The sequence below is a fragment of the Pelobates fuscus genome, chromosome 1 (assembly GCF_036172605.1).
Source record: "Pelobates fuscus isolate aPelFus1 chromosome 1, aPelFus1.pri, whole genome shotgun sequence".
NCBI classification, from domain to species: domain Eukaryota; kingdom Metazoa; phylum Chordata; class Amphibia; order Anura; family Pelobatidae; genus Pelobates; species Pelobates fuscus.
Window position 1 is genome coordinate 448923307 of NC_086317.1, and position 17036 is coordinate 448940342.

Consider the following 17036-nt stretch of genomic DNA (forward strand, 5'->3'; position numbering starts at 1 on the left):
GTGCTAGAGCCATCTGATCCATCCTATGATCCATGGCGTCAAGCCTAGGATCAGGAGAACCAAGCTGACAATTTGTACCTGCAGGATCCATGGCCCTGTCGTAATGTCAGGATCGGGTCAGGGATCCAACACGCAGAGTACAAAGAGTAGCAGATACGTATACCGGTCCTTAGAATGGCCGGACTAACGTATAACTACAATAGAATGGTCAGAGACAAGCCGAGGTCGAGGGAACGAGAGGACAGGTAAGCGAGAGACAAGCCGGGTCAAGGATAACAGAAAGGCAGGAGAGTAAATAACAAAGCCGGGTCAGAACCAAAAGACAAGTGAATAATAAAGCACTGTGTGACTAGGCGGACTAGAACCACGACAGGGCAATGAGTGAATGAGAGAACCACTGTTAAGTATCCTGGCTAGGGAGAGAAGACACGCCTCCGGCGAGTCCTGATTCGTCTCCCGAGATTTGAGTGGCAGGACGTTCCGGGTTGGCGTCATGACGTCTACCTCCGGTCCTCCTGTTATAAAAGGAAGTGACTCCCTCGCGGCCGGCGTTAGCAAGACCGAGTGAACCGCGGGAGGAGACATGCCGTCCGGACGGATAAACTTCTAAGTCTCTACCCCTCTCAAAGGTAGAGACTTCAGGTACCCTGACATAGATATTATTTTGTATGAGATGCCACTGGCTTATAATGTGAGAAGATGCCTGAAATTGCAAGATGAGGCAACGGAATCTGTTAGAAGTATTGACTTTGGCTACATTATGACAAAAACTAGTTTGTCCATTAGATAATTCCATAATTGTTGTTATGATATGTTTTGTAATAAATAGGCATCTCAATTAAATTTCAATGAATTGTGTGGATTTTTCAAAAAAGATTTATGGATTTATTTGCTAAACACCAAATTGTAGAGACTATCTACTTAGCTTAACCTACTTACCATTGAGGCTAAAATAGACAAACTGACTACAACTGAGTTGAAGAGTTGTCCAGACGATGCTTTGTTTTCTTCATACTGAAGGTCATCTTAAAAAAAGGATAGAACTCAAAACTCTTATATTTTGATCTCTGATACATGTTTTTCCTTACATTGATATTAGACATTCAAGATTGAATTTACAATGTCAATCAGTTAAATTTTTCAAATTATTAAATTATGTGTCTATACTGCAGACAGGTGGTAATTGAGAGAAGATGTTGAAACAGAAGGAGAACATGTGGATTAACAGATTGAGTTTGTCCCTCTAGATTTGAGGAAAGAGTTCAGGTGCAAGTAGTGCCATTTTCTTCTTGTGGTATTCTATTATATTTTCCGCACATCGTCAAGTGGCTTCGCTATATTTTGGCAAAGTTGTTATGGTGCCCTCCGTGTTCCTTTAATGAAAATTTGTTTTAAAATTACCTAATATGGTTTAAAGAAGAAGTTCCTTGAAAATCTGTTTGTGTCAGGGTACCTGTGGTCTCTACCTCCGCTGTTCCTCCATCCAGACGGTCTGATGGCTCCCTTCCCCGCGGTCTATCCGGTCATGCTAGGCCGGCCGCGAGGGAGTGACTGCCTTTTACAGCATCTAGGCAGGAAGTAGTCATCAGGACACTCCCCCGGAACGACCTGTCAGTCAATTGCTGCAGGACCAATCAGGACGCCTCGGAGGCGTGGTTACTGCTCTGAACAGGGTATTTAACAGAGCTTCTTTCATTAGCTCATTGCCCTGTCGTGGTTCTAGCTTGTTCTAGTCACTCAGTGCTTGTGTATTCTATTATCCCTTTTGGTTTTGACCCGGCTTGTTTACCTTACTCGGCTTATCTCTGTTACCCTTGATTCGGCTTGTCTCTCGCTTACCTGTCTTCTGTTACCCTTGACCTCGGCTTGTCTTTGACCATTCTATACTGTACTACTTACGTTAGTCCGGCCATTCTAAGGTCAGGTATACGTATCTGGCTACTGTTTGTACTCTGCGTGTTGGATCCCTGTCCCGATCCTGACAGTTTGGCACCTACAACTATAATTAAAGTCTAAAGCAAATGTTAATCAAGTAAATTGAAACAATACAAATGGGTACTAGTATTACGTACTTAAGGTTTTGTGGAATTCTGAAAGCAAACTTCATACCATTTATGAAAATAAGCTTACAAAGCATGTGTTTGACTTTGTTTTCTATATTCCTGCTTATTGGATTTATTTGATTTAGGTACTAAAATTTGTAAAATAATTACATGACATAGACGTCATTCTTGTTATGATGACAGTTTCTCAAGTTTCTTAACTAGAAAACAGAAGTGTTTGATGCTACTCCAAAATTTTGTGTAAATGCTGCTTTTCCAAGAAATAAAGCATTGTAAATATCAGTAAACATAACACAGTATCCCAAAACATATTTGGTTATAAAATATATCTTAACCTTTTTGTGTTTCAACATAATTTGTTGTCTTTAGTATTCTTCAATAGCACAACATTATTCCATTCAACAGACACTTTAGCCTTTTAAACAATTATTATTATTAACACTTGTGAAATTTCAACATTTTCTGCCGAAACTGGATTCATACACAACAAATAACAAACAACTAGCTGACAAACAAAAGAGATGAATAGGGCTCTGCTCACACAAGCTCACAAACTTGAAGGAATTTAGCGACACAAGAGAAGGAAGGCCAGGGGTTCTATATAAAAAAGTAATCTAAAGTACATAAATTGAGCAGTCACCATGGAAATCAATGAAACCAGCAGGCATGTTGTGTTGGTAACTCTACCCCTTTTCCATGTTTGCACGAATATTCCAAACATACCCTTTTTTACATGACCCCATTACATCAGAAAGAAAGAGGTTGATCGATATGATGCCTAGTCTAGTTAGGCGTGTAAAATAGTTCAGTGTAAATAGCCAAGTGTGAAAAATGAGAGTGATGTGGAAGACGGAAAGGCTATCTTAATCAGAGAGTAGTCAACCTGGAAGGTTGAAGTAAGATACAGCCCTTGAGAATTCCTGTAGTTAAGAAGTGGCAGTTTGGGAACCAATAGAGGACAAGTGAAGGGAATGAGAAGGGGTGTATTTGTTAACTAAAGTTAAAATAAAATTCATAATGGCTGATATTTCTGAAGGCTTTGTAATTTACTGTCAGTAGTTTGAATTGTATCCTGAAGGGTGTAGGAAGGCAGTGTAATGGCAGGCGAAAGGTTGCGGTTTAAGAGTAATAGTGTGTCTGGTAATTGAGCTTAGCAGCAACAATCATAACAGATTGAATAAGAACAATGTGGGCATTTGGAAGACCAATGAGTAGTGAGTTACAAGACAGGCCAAGACAGGAAATAGGTACCTAAGCAAGTGTCTTAGTTGCATCTTCACTTAGATAAGGTTTAAGATAAGTGTGAGCAGTATATTATATATTTTATATTTTTTTTTTCTAGTAACTTGATGTGGAGACAGATGTTATGTAGGGAAACAGGTAAGACCTGAATCAATATCATAAGGCAGCAGCAAATTTGGTGCAATGAGGTAATGAGTATTTCAACCAATTTTAAAGAAAAAGCATAGAAGCCTTTTGTTCAGAGACTGTGAGAAGGGAGGAAGAAGGAACAGAGTTAAAGTTAAGTTGTACAGCAGGAATGGCAATGTTTTATTGCAAATTTCACATGCCTCTAGTGGCTGTCACTCAGACTCAACTATTCCGCTATTTCAGAGAGACGATCTTATTGGTGGAGCATGACGATTTGTCATGTAAAGATTGGATTGACTGAGATCACCAGTCTCAATGATCTCAGCCATGGAGGTGGCATCAGCCTCAGAGACAGCATCATGGTGTGGGAGAATAGGTAAGTGAAAAACATTTCAGACACCCCACTCATGTGGGGTGGGTGTGGAATAAAAGTCTACTCAACTCTAGCACTATCAATACACCTTTATATCTCTTATGCTATATTGTTCTTTTAAAAGATCATCCATATTCAAATTTTGCAACCTTCTTTTTCTTTATGCCTTCAGCAAAGGGATAAACTCTTGAAATATTTGAACCCAGGGAGCCTTGTGTGCAGACTTGGCACCTACAACTTATGTAGTAGAATTCCACGCTAAGTAAGTCATTGAGGTGGGAATTTGTACAGAAGGAAGTAATTGTCTGCAAATTATCACTTTTTTCTTATTATGCTAATTTTTAGTGAAGTTTTAAATCATTAAAAAAGAGCAATGATGGGATATCCATATACAGGTGCAGATAGAGAAAGATGGAGGGTTAAGAGTGTCAGGTCTCAGAAAGCGAGGTATCAAGTATGTATAGTTTAGTCTTATGCTGATCATAACAATATACACAAAACAACAAATATTCAGTTTAACTAAGAAAGGTACATTAAGCATTTGCTGGGCTTCTATGTATTTATGTTGTTGATATTACCCAACTGAATCATACTGATTTGATCAACCTTAAAAAGATGAAAGTTCCACTCAATCCCACTGAGAATTGAACTGGTAGTTTTAACAAGTCTAAGGTAAACTTGCAAATTAGCATGTAAATTAGTATTACAATTGTCGATTCCTTTAGATAACTTTTTTATATACTACAGTTAATTTAAAACCATTCAGCTCCAACCAAATTATTTTTAAAAACGATATACTGCCATTTCTGGCAAGATTCAATTCTGAACTGTATGTGGAAATCACGGTTAGTTTTATCATGTGCTAAAACAATTGAGAATAAGCATACTTTAAGATTAAGATTCAACTTTTTTGTCGCTGTACCATACACATACAAGGACAATGAAACACAATTGGTCTCTGAACAGAAATACAGCAGTGATCTACAAAATACCATTTTAAAAAAAAATGTACTTCCAGTGTAGGCTTTCCAGTTTATACTTAATACCACAATTCCCAAATACTTAAGAATACAATCCTTTCACATTACTACCAACCTTCAGCCCAAAAAGACATCAATATTATACAGTGTTGAGGCCCAAAAAAGGCAGAAATGACTGGAGTTGCTGTATCTCTCGTGCAGAGAGAACTTGCTGGCATTTTCATTCTGGACTGGCCTTAGGGGTGAGATCAATCTGATATGCTTCAGATTTCTTCTCTCTGTAATGGCACAAGGGAGAAAAAACTATTCTGAGACCTGAGCGGGTATTTACAGAAAGGCAAGCTACTGAGTTTCTTTAAGCTTTTGTCCATTCTCAGAGTTCCCATATCCTTTGTTTTTGTTCTTATAGAAAAAGGCCACCATTCATCCAACACACAACCCATAACCCCAACATAAGTCAAATTAAGTGTGCTAACTGCCGTTCAGTGGATACTCTAGGGCAAATAAATGCACAATCCTTAACAGTATATCTTTATTATGTAACAAAAACGTGCTTTTTGTAGCCCAAAGCCACATGCATAAAGTGAAAAATATAAGCACATAAACCTTATACCTAAAGTGCAAAAAAGAGCACATATGGTAAGTGCAAAATGTAAACACATAACGTGCAATATAAAAATGAGAACACCTAAATAAAGTGCAAAATGTGAACACACAATCATGAGCACAAAGGTGTAGAACATGATCACATCGACCGTGTCCATAAGTGCAATTTGAGACCAATAGTGCAATGTGAACACATAATCGTGTGCATAATGCAATCACAGAGCATTGAAAGCACATAATTGTGCATAAAAGTGCAAAATGCAATCACCACGACTATGTGCGTAAGTGCACATTTGAGCACAATAATATGTGCAAATGTGTGCAATGCCACATACATTTCAAACGATACATTTGTTTTAAATCCCCAAAATTGTGTCTTCTCAAAACTGAATTTTGGCGAATGAGGAAGATCAATGTCGTTTAATTTATGCTGGTTTGCAAGATTGTGAAAAGTGTGATGATTGTGAAGATATTTTACAATTCAGCTCTGCAAACGAAATGTTGCAAATTATGCGTACACTACAAATCAATTCACTGTTTAGTGAATAAAACCCAAGTCTTCTTAAAAGTATCATTGCACAGACTTATTTTTTAACCTCATTTCGTGGGTGAAGTCTTCGGTGAGCAGCAGTGATATATAATGGAGCTGTATATTAAACATGCACAGTGGAATTAAGTTGATAAAACAGAAACGTTGATGAAGCACGCTTGTATTAGGCTGTCCTAATTAACATTTTAAGCTTCAATAAACCTCGAACAGAATGGCTTTTGTTGAGTAATGCAAAACTAATAAGACTAAAAGTTGTTCTCTTATTTCAAACCGAGCCCTAATTTGCTCTGTGGGGTTCAGTAACTTGAGGGAACATTCATTTAAAGTTTAAAATCTTAAAAGACAAAGTCACTTAAAAGTCAGTAGAATTTACTTTTTAAGAAATGTAACAAATTAATTCTAGTGGCAGTTCCTTTAATGTTTCTGAGATACGTTCGGTTTTTGGTGATGGCTGAAAATACAAGGGAATAATTGTATTAATGTGTAGGAATGAGTAATCCTCTTAATTTTCAGTTTGTAAATATTTTCTTTGGTGACAACCCAGAAAATGCAGATTTTGGCACATCAAAGCATGACATTGTTTTTAGGCAAAGTCATCTGTTTTATATTATGGAACAACTTAAATAAACTATTTTGGTGAACAAATTGTGCTGCCAATTGAGAGTCTAGTAAAAACAGTAAATAGTGATAAGTTAAAAACCCACGTTCAAAATGTCAACTAAAATGTGTGAGTAGCAAAATATATGTGTTTACCTAAATTTGCTGTGTGTGTGTCAACTAATCTTCAATAACCACTTAAGGAGAAAAATAAAGTCTTTAAGAAGCAAAGTAGAGGGGATTTTAGATAATGTTCTTTTTTATTTTAGGGAGCATGGATATATTTTTGTGCATACTTATATTATTGATTTATGTTAGTTTTATTCTGTGTTTTGGAATTTCTAATGATTCCCTAAATACATTTTACTGTTCAAGAAAAAAGGTCAATAAAGGTCAATTAAATAAATATAGTTAAGAAATTCCATTCAATGTCTGTGTCTCTCTTTCTGGCTTGTCTGTCACAGTTTATATAGATGTAAATAGAAACTAAATAATGTCTCTGCCTTGATTCCAGTCCTGTCATTCACTAAAGTTCAAATTAAAAATCTCCACCAAACTTACAAGAGTTGGTCCTCTAAACCAGTGCTCCTCGAGGCACACCTAACAGTCCAGGATTTAGGGATTACCCGGGTGTGTCTAAGGTGTTTAAAAAAAAAAACAAAAAAAACACCTTGATGCTAAAGCAGGTTTCCCCAAACTTCGGCCCTCCAGATGTTGCTGAACTACAACTCCCATGATTCTCAGCCCTATTTCATTAATAGAATCGTGGGAGTTGTAGTTCAGCAACATCTGGAGGGCCGGGGTTTGGGGAAAGCCTGCTCTAAAAGTTTTTTTTTCTAAACACTTTAGACACACCTGGGTAATCCCTGAATCCTGGACTGGTAGGTGTGCCTTGAGGGGAGGGTTGAGGAGCACTGCTCTGAACTATGCATAATATTGATGAAAGAGTAGAAATCATTGAATACTAGTCATAGAACTGAATCAGTGTCATTTGCAATCATGTGTCTCAGCTAAAGTAGAATGTGAAAAAAAGGGAGGGGGTTTCTCTGACATGGTGGAGATGGATTTATATGCTTGGATATCCATAGTAGATCTGGGATTTCAGGATTCCATTCGCATAATTACAGGGTTAATATCCACTGACCTCCAAATGGTGTTCTGAACTAGTACAATAAGTGGCTTCATTCCTCTTTCAACAAATGGGAATATGATGAATTCCAAGGTACAATCACAGCAGCTCAAACAACTACCCACCATTTAGAAGAGTCAAGAAACCAACTCTTGGAGGAGATGAATAGAATGATGAAGTGGAGCATAACGTCCTATCACTGAAAGTTTGTTCAAGCCACTAGTATAATTTAAATTATTGCCTTTAAACTGAAAGCAGAGCAAGATGTATCTGTCAGAGCAATAGGCCAAACTCTTTTTATTATTTAGAGCCCTCACCTACTCCCAATGGGTGGGGGCAAGGGGGACACGACATCCACCTTATTTTTAGAGCATCCATCTGCCGCCAATGGATGGGGGTCTGGGGAGGGACAATAAGTTCACCTCCTTTATTATTTAAAGCCCTCACCTTCAGCAATGTCTCCCCGTTATCATTTTTGGAGCCCCAACCTGCCCACCAATGGGGGAGGGGGCTAAGGAGGGCTATGTCCCTCCGTCCATGTTATTTAATATATTTAATAGCCCACACCCACTGGAGGTCCCCCTCTATTTATTTTAATAGCCACCTCGCTTTATTAATTTATTAGTTGCTCACCATAGGGGCATGGAGCCCCTTTTATTGGATTAGCAACTGGGCAGCTAGTCTTGATTTATGATAGTGAGCACCCACTGGCTGCTCGCTGTTTAGTAGAAATGCTCCTACTTACAGCATGAGTGAAGGCAGTAGGCAGGATTTCACCTCATTTATGCTAATATGGAGATCATATTGACCCCTATAGACTTAGGATAAGGGGGTATATGGGGTATTCAAAAAGCAGTGGAGTGCACAGCTCACCTTCACTTCTTTTTTAAATATTACAAGGAGGGTGCCCTGCGCTGGTAACTCCCTTCTTGCACTAATTAAAACAAACAAACCAAAGAACAAATCGTATGTAGGAAATTTCGTCCAACAAGCCATTTGTTCTTTGTTTCATTCATTGTAATAATTTGCATTCGTCCATTTATCATTTGGAATAATAGACGAATTGAACAAAATGTCTTGGTCCGAAAACTAATGACCAAGTCTACAAGGCACCATCCCACTGTAAGTAGTCAAATCATTTTAGTAAAGATTGTCAGCTTACCTGGCTACCCCGGCACCCTTTTCCACTTCTGTCAGCCTCTACAGAATAAAACCTGGCTAATGCAGTCTGCACTCCTTGGTTTAGAGCACCCAGCTGATGTTCTCAGCCATTTGTACACAGTCATGCATGACTTTACTCCATATAGAAATCCAGATTTTCCTGCAAAAGAGGACCAGATGCAGGGCATCCAACGGGTTCCAGGTAAGTTGTCTAACCCTACAAATACAGCTTGACTACTTACTGGTGCAAGAGCAGGCTGTAGTTATGGCGCTTGAAGTGTTTAGAAAGTTGTTTGAAACTTAGTGCATCAGGAGCTTTGAAAACGTCCTATAAGATAAAACGTGATAAAACATGTCTGCCATATTGAGGTTGGACTTTTAAAAGATCTCTATAAATGAAGTAGGGGATGTAGCTTTGATTGGTATCGAATCTGATTTACCTGAGTCATTTGCTTAATTAAAGACTGCAGTTTAAAAGGCCAGTTTTACATCCACCCTGCAAGAAGCCCCATTTAATTTGAAGACTGCAGTTTAAAGGGACAGACTGAAAATCAGAAGCTATTCTACAGGATTTCCTTCTTCTTAGTTACTACATTATGAATTTACTATAACAATGTTACTATTTGTACCTGTAGTATACTGCTGTGTAATTTTGTACTTGCAGCTACATGTAATTATTATTAATGTGGCTGATAGTATTCCGGTTGGCAAATGTTGTAATTTTATCAGACAAATGGCAGGTCTGCTCAACCATTCCCCCCTTCCCCCTTCCCTCCCTTCCTTGCCACTTCTAGCCAAAAATTCCTTTAAATAACTGTGTTTCTCTGCTCTTTGGGGCCAGTTTTACATCCACCCCTGCAAGAAGCCCCATTTAATTTTACTCGGCTCAACCCACCCACCCCTCCTCTCTCCCTCCCACCCTGGTTCCTTCTACCTATATAGCATGCTCGTCCAGCTGTTTGGAACCAGAGCCTCCTTATTACCTTAACATGCTATTAGCTGCTTAGTTATACCATTAACTCTCTATGCCATTCGTACAAATTCCTCTGTTACCTTTTGTCTCACCTCCACAGTTTACCTTTAGATTGTAAGCTCACGGACATGGCCCTCTACCTGTTGTATTGGTCTGTTCTTATTGCATTGTCTTTTTCCCAATTGTACAGCGCTGCGGAATATGTTTGGCGCTTTATAAATACCAGTAATAAATAAATATTCTCAAAGTCCTTTATCAGCACATTGTTTTATATAAATAGACTCTCTCTGATGTACTCATGTACCTCACTCAATCAAATATACATGCTGACACACTATATGTATTCTGTTGGTCAAGCGTTTGTGTTGTTGGTGGGGAAATTAATAATGACATAAACCTCTCAGATACTAAGCTCCTATACACTTACTTTGATGCACGTTTTATGTTTGCTAAATTAAATATTGTTTTTTTTTTCTAATCTATGTTAATATTCCTTTTTAACATGTAAGCTATTCTAACCTCTAACAGCTTCTTTGAGTATGTGTTTCTTGCTTAGTTGCGACACATGCTCAGAATGTAATTGCAAGAAATATTTCTCACATTCCAAACATGTTTAACTGTGACTCCTTTACTGTGTCTTATCTTGTATTTCTCGTAATTTGATTATGTAAGAATTACAAGAGAAGCATTGCACACATGCATAACTACCCATCCCTTTTCATCTGAGAACTCATTGAGGCTTTTTAAGATCTACGTTACAGCTGGAACATTTGTGGCACTTCAAGCAGATGTTCATACGTTGTATGCTATTTGGTGAGACATGTAATATAATTTAATATTGAAACTTGCTTTTTACTAAACTCACTATACTTTATTTCAAATGACGTCCAATATTCTGTCTTCATAGTAAATCAGTATTTTTTTTTTTTTTTTTTAGTATTCCTTATTTTTAGGTTTAGATACATACAGTGTTATTTTTTTTACTACCTATTTATTCTGTTTTGTTGTTTTTGTCTGACATATTCTACTAATACTTGTCTTGATATAGAATGTCCAGTATTTGCATAAATATTCTTCCATTGTGTCAATAGTATTGGCTTCTTGATAATATTTCTCTTAGGTGGAACTGCAAGTAAGAACCTTAAGTAAATTGTAATAAAACACTATAAATTATTATACAGATATATCTGAAAATACTGTTCTATTTTAATTAATTGTCCACATTTTAGGTATAATATACACTATCAATGCAGATAAAAACCAATAGGTCATATACTCTATCTATAATGAAATTCCAAGACTGATTTTGCTAATTTTTCCTCCACAACCTAATGCATATCCAAAGTAATTATGAATGCCTTAGCTGTGTTAGAAATGTCTTTACATTAGTTAGTAAACTGTTCCAAGTGTCAACTAGTTTTATTAATTAATGAAATATATATTTTTTCCATTTCTTAAAAGTCATGAACACTTTATTTTCAAAACATACACTCTTGTAGAATTGCTCTTATTAAAGATTTGTTTCTACAAATTTAAGGATTTGCAAATCCCACTACACAAGCCATAATATCTGTACGAAGGCTTATGGCAGTAATTGCTACGTAAAGCATCATTTGACTAGAAATTATATTCATATTTGCAAAAAATATATATTTTAGTAATAATTACAATATGGGAAACACAAGGGATGTTATCTCGGTAGCTATATCTGACAAATAGCCTTCTGTTTGTTTTACTGTTCCAGTACAATTGGATAGCATCGGTGTTTACAGAATAAGCATTTGAGCTATATACTAGTTTATTTAGGGCTCTTTATAACTGTTTCTACCAAAAGGAATAGTTTTAGGGTATTTTTTTTTTTATTCTTTATTTTAGCTTTCACAGACAATATACAATGTAACAATATTCGTGAACAATAGCTCATTTCAAAAGTTACGCACATCATATACATTTGTACATAAGAAAAGCTGGGTATAATATTGCATCATTAACCAATGCTGAGTGCAAAGATCATATATGCAGTGTCAAAGATTGTATGTTTAATAAGAATAACAAAGTGAAAAACAGTGGCAAGCAAAAATCTTTCTATAATATCTGGTGCCCATCGTATTATAGTTGTAATTTGCCATATAAACTAATTCTCCTTTTTGGAGGGTCGGGTCCAGAAGAAAACTGAACCCTTCTCTACACTTTTGGGTTCAATGAAAGTGAAAAACAGTAAGAGATAAAAAAAAAAGTATAAGATAAAGTAGAGCATATGGTCCTCTCAGCAAGGGCACTGGGAGCTATCAACTCGTCTACATGCGAGAGTAAGCAACCACTTAGGTACGGCTAAAGGTCCACAGATAGTATTGGGAGATCCTCAGAAAGCACAGAGAGGTCAAAGTTGTAGAGTTTAAAAGAACAATCTTACTTTAAAAATAAATATATCAGTTTTAAAGTTAGCTGTATCCCTTACACTGATAAATTCAGTGCCCCCTTTTGCTTTGTTTTTTCAAAAAAGTGAAGTTATCTATCAGCTAGTATCGAGAGAGTCTCCTGTGAGATTCGGTGAGATCAGTCATGGTGAGCTTCGTCCATTTTAATACGTAGATCAACACTGATGATATACTGTAGGTAGCAATCAAAATTGCTTTGATTTCAATGTTTCTTTTTGTGGAGTTCAGCATCATCATGCCATGCGCGATGAGACTGACATTGAAAATGGAAGATCAAAAGGAGGAAATGCCGCTAATGACTGTCATATCATCATATACATGACAATGTTTTATGTAATTTTCCTGTTATTGACATTTTTATTTTTATTAATGTATAATTTTAATAATTTTATTTATGTAGTGCTCTGTACATAAAAAATATTGATAGATAGAGCTATTAGGAAATAAAAATTTATTGAAACATCTTTAAATCTGGGAATAAAGAGAAACATGAACTAACTACAAAGTGAACTTTTTTTTTCAAATTATGTATTATTTTGAGATGCATTGTTTTATAGAAGATTATAGTTTTAGGATTACATTGGAGATAGTTTTAAAGACAACATTTCATGAAGGAATAAGCACTTTCCAAAAAAAAAAAAAAAAAAAATATATATATATATATATAAAAAAAAAAGAAAAAAAGAAAAAAAGAAAAAGAGACCTTGCACTCCAACTTACTTGATTGTAGACCCGGTGCTAGATTGCACTAAATAGATATAGCCAAAGAAAATCAGCACTCCCAGGATTTGTATCAAAAAATAAAAATAAATCTTTATTCCAACGGTCAACGTTTCAGTTCCGGTAGGGAACTTTCATCAGGACAGAATACACACATTTAAAAAATGGACATTGTTTAAATAAGGAAGGTAATCAGTGAAACTCACAGTTCAGGTGTGCAGGGGGCTAATCATCCTTCCAAACGAGCGTCTGGGCGAGTGCAGGAGGCAAATGTCTCTCTATACGCGCGCTCAGGTTACTTCCTGGTTGCTCGCGTCCTCCATCACCATGGAGACGTCGGGCGCATGCGCAATAGGTATATCTGCTCTCTCTGCAGTCACCCCTCGATCGGAAGTTAGGATTTATGCATTGTAGCAACTGAATTTGTGCATTGTATCAATGAAACTCACAGTTCTGATGTGCAGGGGGCTAATCATCCTTCCAAACGAGCGTCTGGGCGAGTGTAGGAGGCCAATATCTCTCAGATCACGCACTCAGGTTACTTCCTGGTTGCTCGCGTCCTCCATCACCATGGAGACGTCGGGCACATGCGCAATAGGTATATCTGCTCTCGCTGCAGTCCCCCCTCGCTCGGAAGTTAGGATTTGTGCATTATATCGACTGAAACATTGTGTCAAAACCCTCAAACTGCCGGACAAAGTTATATACTCATTTAGTTAATCGCATACAAAGAAACACCACTATTACATATAGATAAATGTGCTTACAGAAAAAAAATTTTTAAAGCGTGCTAATGTATATGGATGCCATATTCCATGGCCCAATATTCAATATATCCAGTATATATATATAAATGAGGAATTATAATTGCGTGAACTTTCTAGGTGTAACTAAATGTATATTAGTTTTAAATGTTTAGTCATTATTATTATGAAAAAAAGGAGTTAACTATCAAACAAACTAGTACGGTGTAAATAAAAAATGTTAGTGCCTAACAAGTGCTATTATTACAAAGATACTCCAAAAATTCCCTGATACATAATTACATCAGGGTGTTTAAGAAAAAATTTTTTTAAGAAAAAATGAATAAAAATTTGAATAATGTGACATAATCTGTGCCGAATCTGTGCAGAAGTTCCTGTATGCCACTGTCCTGGACTCTGGGGAAAATTCTTTACCTCTAAGAGACTCAACGATATAAAACACTACAGGCAGAAAAATCCTTAACTCTTCCTGCACCATGTCCAGAACCATGGTCAGAACCAATTACCTTGATGTTATATACTGATTATTAATCAATACAACCTCATAAATATAATTTAAAAACCAAAAAACATAAATTAAAAAAATCGGAAAATCAAAGGGGGCCATCAATACATTTTGGACAACTTACTGTACACTTATAGTTATAATGTATTATATTATGACTAGAGACCTCTCCATTCTATACATCGTTCTAGAGTAGAGAGTTAGCGGATTTCACCATATGACAAAACTGGGTTGGAGTCCATACTAATCCTATGCGGCTAGAGACTTCTCTTGCACATGTCCCTTTATAGAAAGGAGGTATAGGTCAATTTTTCATTGAGTCCGTCTGGAGCTACTGTTCCCAGTTTTTGAATCCACCAAGCCTCCTTCTGTAGTAGCTGTTCCCGTCTGTTACCACCTCGTCTGGATATTGGGAGATGATCTATCGCCACACATTTTAAAGAAGCCAACGGATGGCCTTTCTCCAGAAAGTGACGTGCCACAGGTTTATCTGACTTGTTGTCCCTATAGGCCAACCTAATGCTTGACCTGTGCCCTCTTATCCTTTCACACAAGGCTGTTTCTGTCTTGCCTATGTAATTTAAGCCACAAGGGCATGACAATTTATAAATTACATAATCTGTGCGGCAGCTTATCCTGTGTTGGATTTTGAAAACTTGGCCCGTGTGTGGATGGTTGAAGCTCTTGCAAGAGATGAGGTGTCCACAGGTCACACAGCCTAGACATCTTACGCAGCCATGATTTACTACGTTCTTGCTAGCCGGCATATAACTTTGAACCGGATCAGTGTGAACCAGAAGATCCCTCAAATTTCTGTTGTTCCTGTACGAAAACATCGGTTTGCGATGGAGACTCTCCGGCAAACTCTTATCGTTCTCTATAATGTGCCAGTTTTTCATTACTGTCTGACAAATTTTGGTGGTTGCTGTATTATACATCATTGGAAATGGAATTCTCATATTCTTCTCTCGCGGCTTCCTCTCTGTCTCTGTATTTAGTTCTCTGGCTTTTCTGAGTGCTCTATCCAACACCTTGTTAGTATATCCTCTCTGTGTAAATTTATTGTACATTTCCTGTAGTTGTTTATCACACTGTGATTCCCTTGAATTGTTTCGAATTACCCTCAAAAATTGGGAGAGGGGTAGAGAATTTTTCACATGTTTCGGATGCGCACTCTCGTAATGGAGCAATGTATTGCGATCTGTAGGTTTTGTATACAGTTGATATTCAATCCTTCCCTGTTCGATTAATATCTCCAAATCCAGAAAATGTATCACATGGTTGTTGATATCGGAAGTCACTTTTATTGTTGTGGCCAGTCCGTTGATGTCTTCTACAAATTTTGCCGCCTCCTGAGTACTCCCTTTCCACAGGATCAGGATGTCGTCAATATATCGGAAATACTTAATGATGCTGTCAGGATACTTTTTAAAGATGTATTCCTTTTCAAATTGGTACATGTAAGCATTAGCATACATGGGGGCCATAGCCGCCCCCATGGATGTACCTGCCATTTGTAGGTACCACCTTGTCTCGAATCGAAAATAATTGTTTCTCAATGCTAGTGATAAGAGATCCAGGGTATATTCAATGGGTGGTCCACTATATTGTTCCGTCTCGCATAGAAGTTCCCTCATCGCTTCAATCCCCCCCTCATGGGGTATCACTGTGTATAGACTAGAAACATCAAGAGTAATTAATGTGACAGGTCCCTCGAGGGTTTGTAATTGTTTCAATTCTTCTATCAGATGGGGCGTGTCTTTAACACAGGTCGGTATTCCATTGACGGGTAATTTAAACAGAAAATCCAAGTACTTTGCAATGGGCTCTAGTATGCCCCCTACGGCCGAAACAATGGGACGTCCAGGGGGTTTTTTTGGATTCTTGTGAATCTTTGGGAGTGTGTAGATGATGGGAGTCCGGGGACTATCTTTATACAAAAATTGGAATAATTGTAGATCAATATACCCAGCTGTTACACCAAACGTAAGGGTATCATGAATTCTTTGAGCTATCTCCTTAGTCGGGTCATCTTTTAAAAGCTGGTAGGTATTTCCATCCTCCAATTGTCTGTATATTTCACTTGCGTAGTCCTCATAATTTTGTATCACTATGCCACCACCCTTGTCAGCAGGTCGTATAGTGATTGTGGCATCTTCTGATAGTGCTTGGATGATCTGTTTTTGTTTTTTTGAAATATTCGAATGTTTTAAATGATGTCCTGACATAATATCTTCCGTCTCTGTTTTTACTGACATTAGGAAAGTCTTAATTGAAGGATGGCAAATGGGCGGATCAAATTTACTGATGGCTTTGAATCTATGTTGTGTGCTTTTCTCATTATCCATCATTAATTCTTTTTGGGATTTGTGAAAAAAATCTTTTAATCTAAGATTCCTCCCAAATTTGAAGAGTTCAATGTTCCATTGAAATTTGTTGGGCAGCATCATAGGAATGAAGGAGAGGCCTTTATTCAGAACCTCCATTTCTTCTATAGTCAGAGATCTTTTTGATAGGTTAAACACAGGAATTATCTCCTGAGAGGTGGTTTGTCCTTGAGTCCAGTGGGGATGCCCCCTCTGGCCCCTTCTTGTGACATGTCTCTTTCGTTTCTGCGACTGCTCCTCGTTACTTTGCGTGGAGGGGATAGAGTTTCCATTTGATCGCTGACCCCTAAAAAAGTGACTGATCTACGTGCAGATACACCTTCATTCTCTGATGCAGATTCTCCCGAGGTCACGTCTATAGTGGAGACATCCGGTTTTATTATTTTCTTACGAAAGCGTCTAGGTCTTTGTCTTTGCTC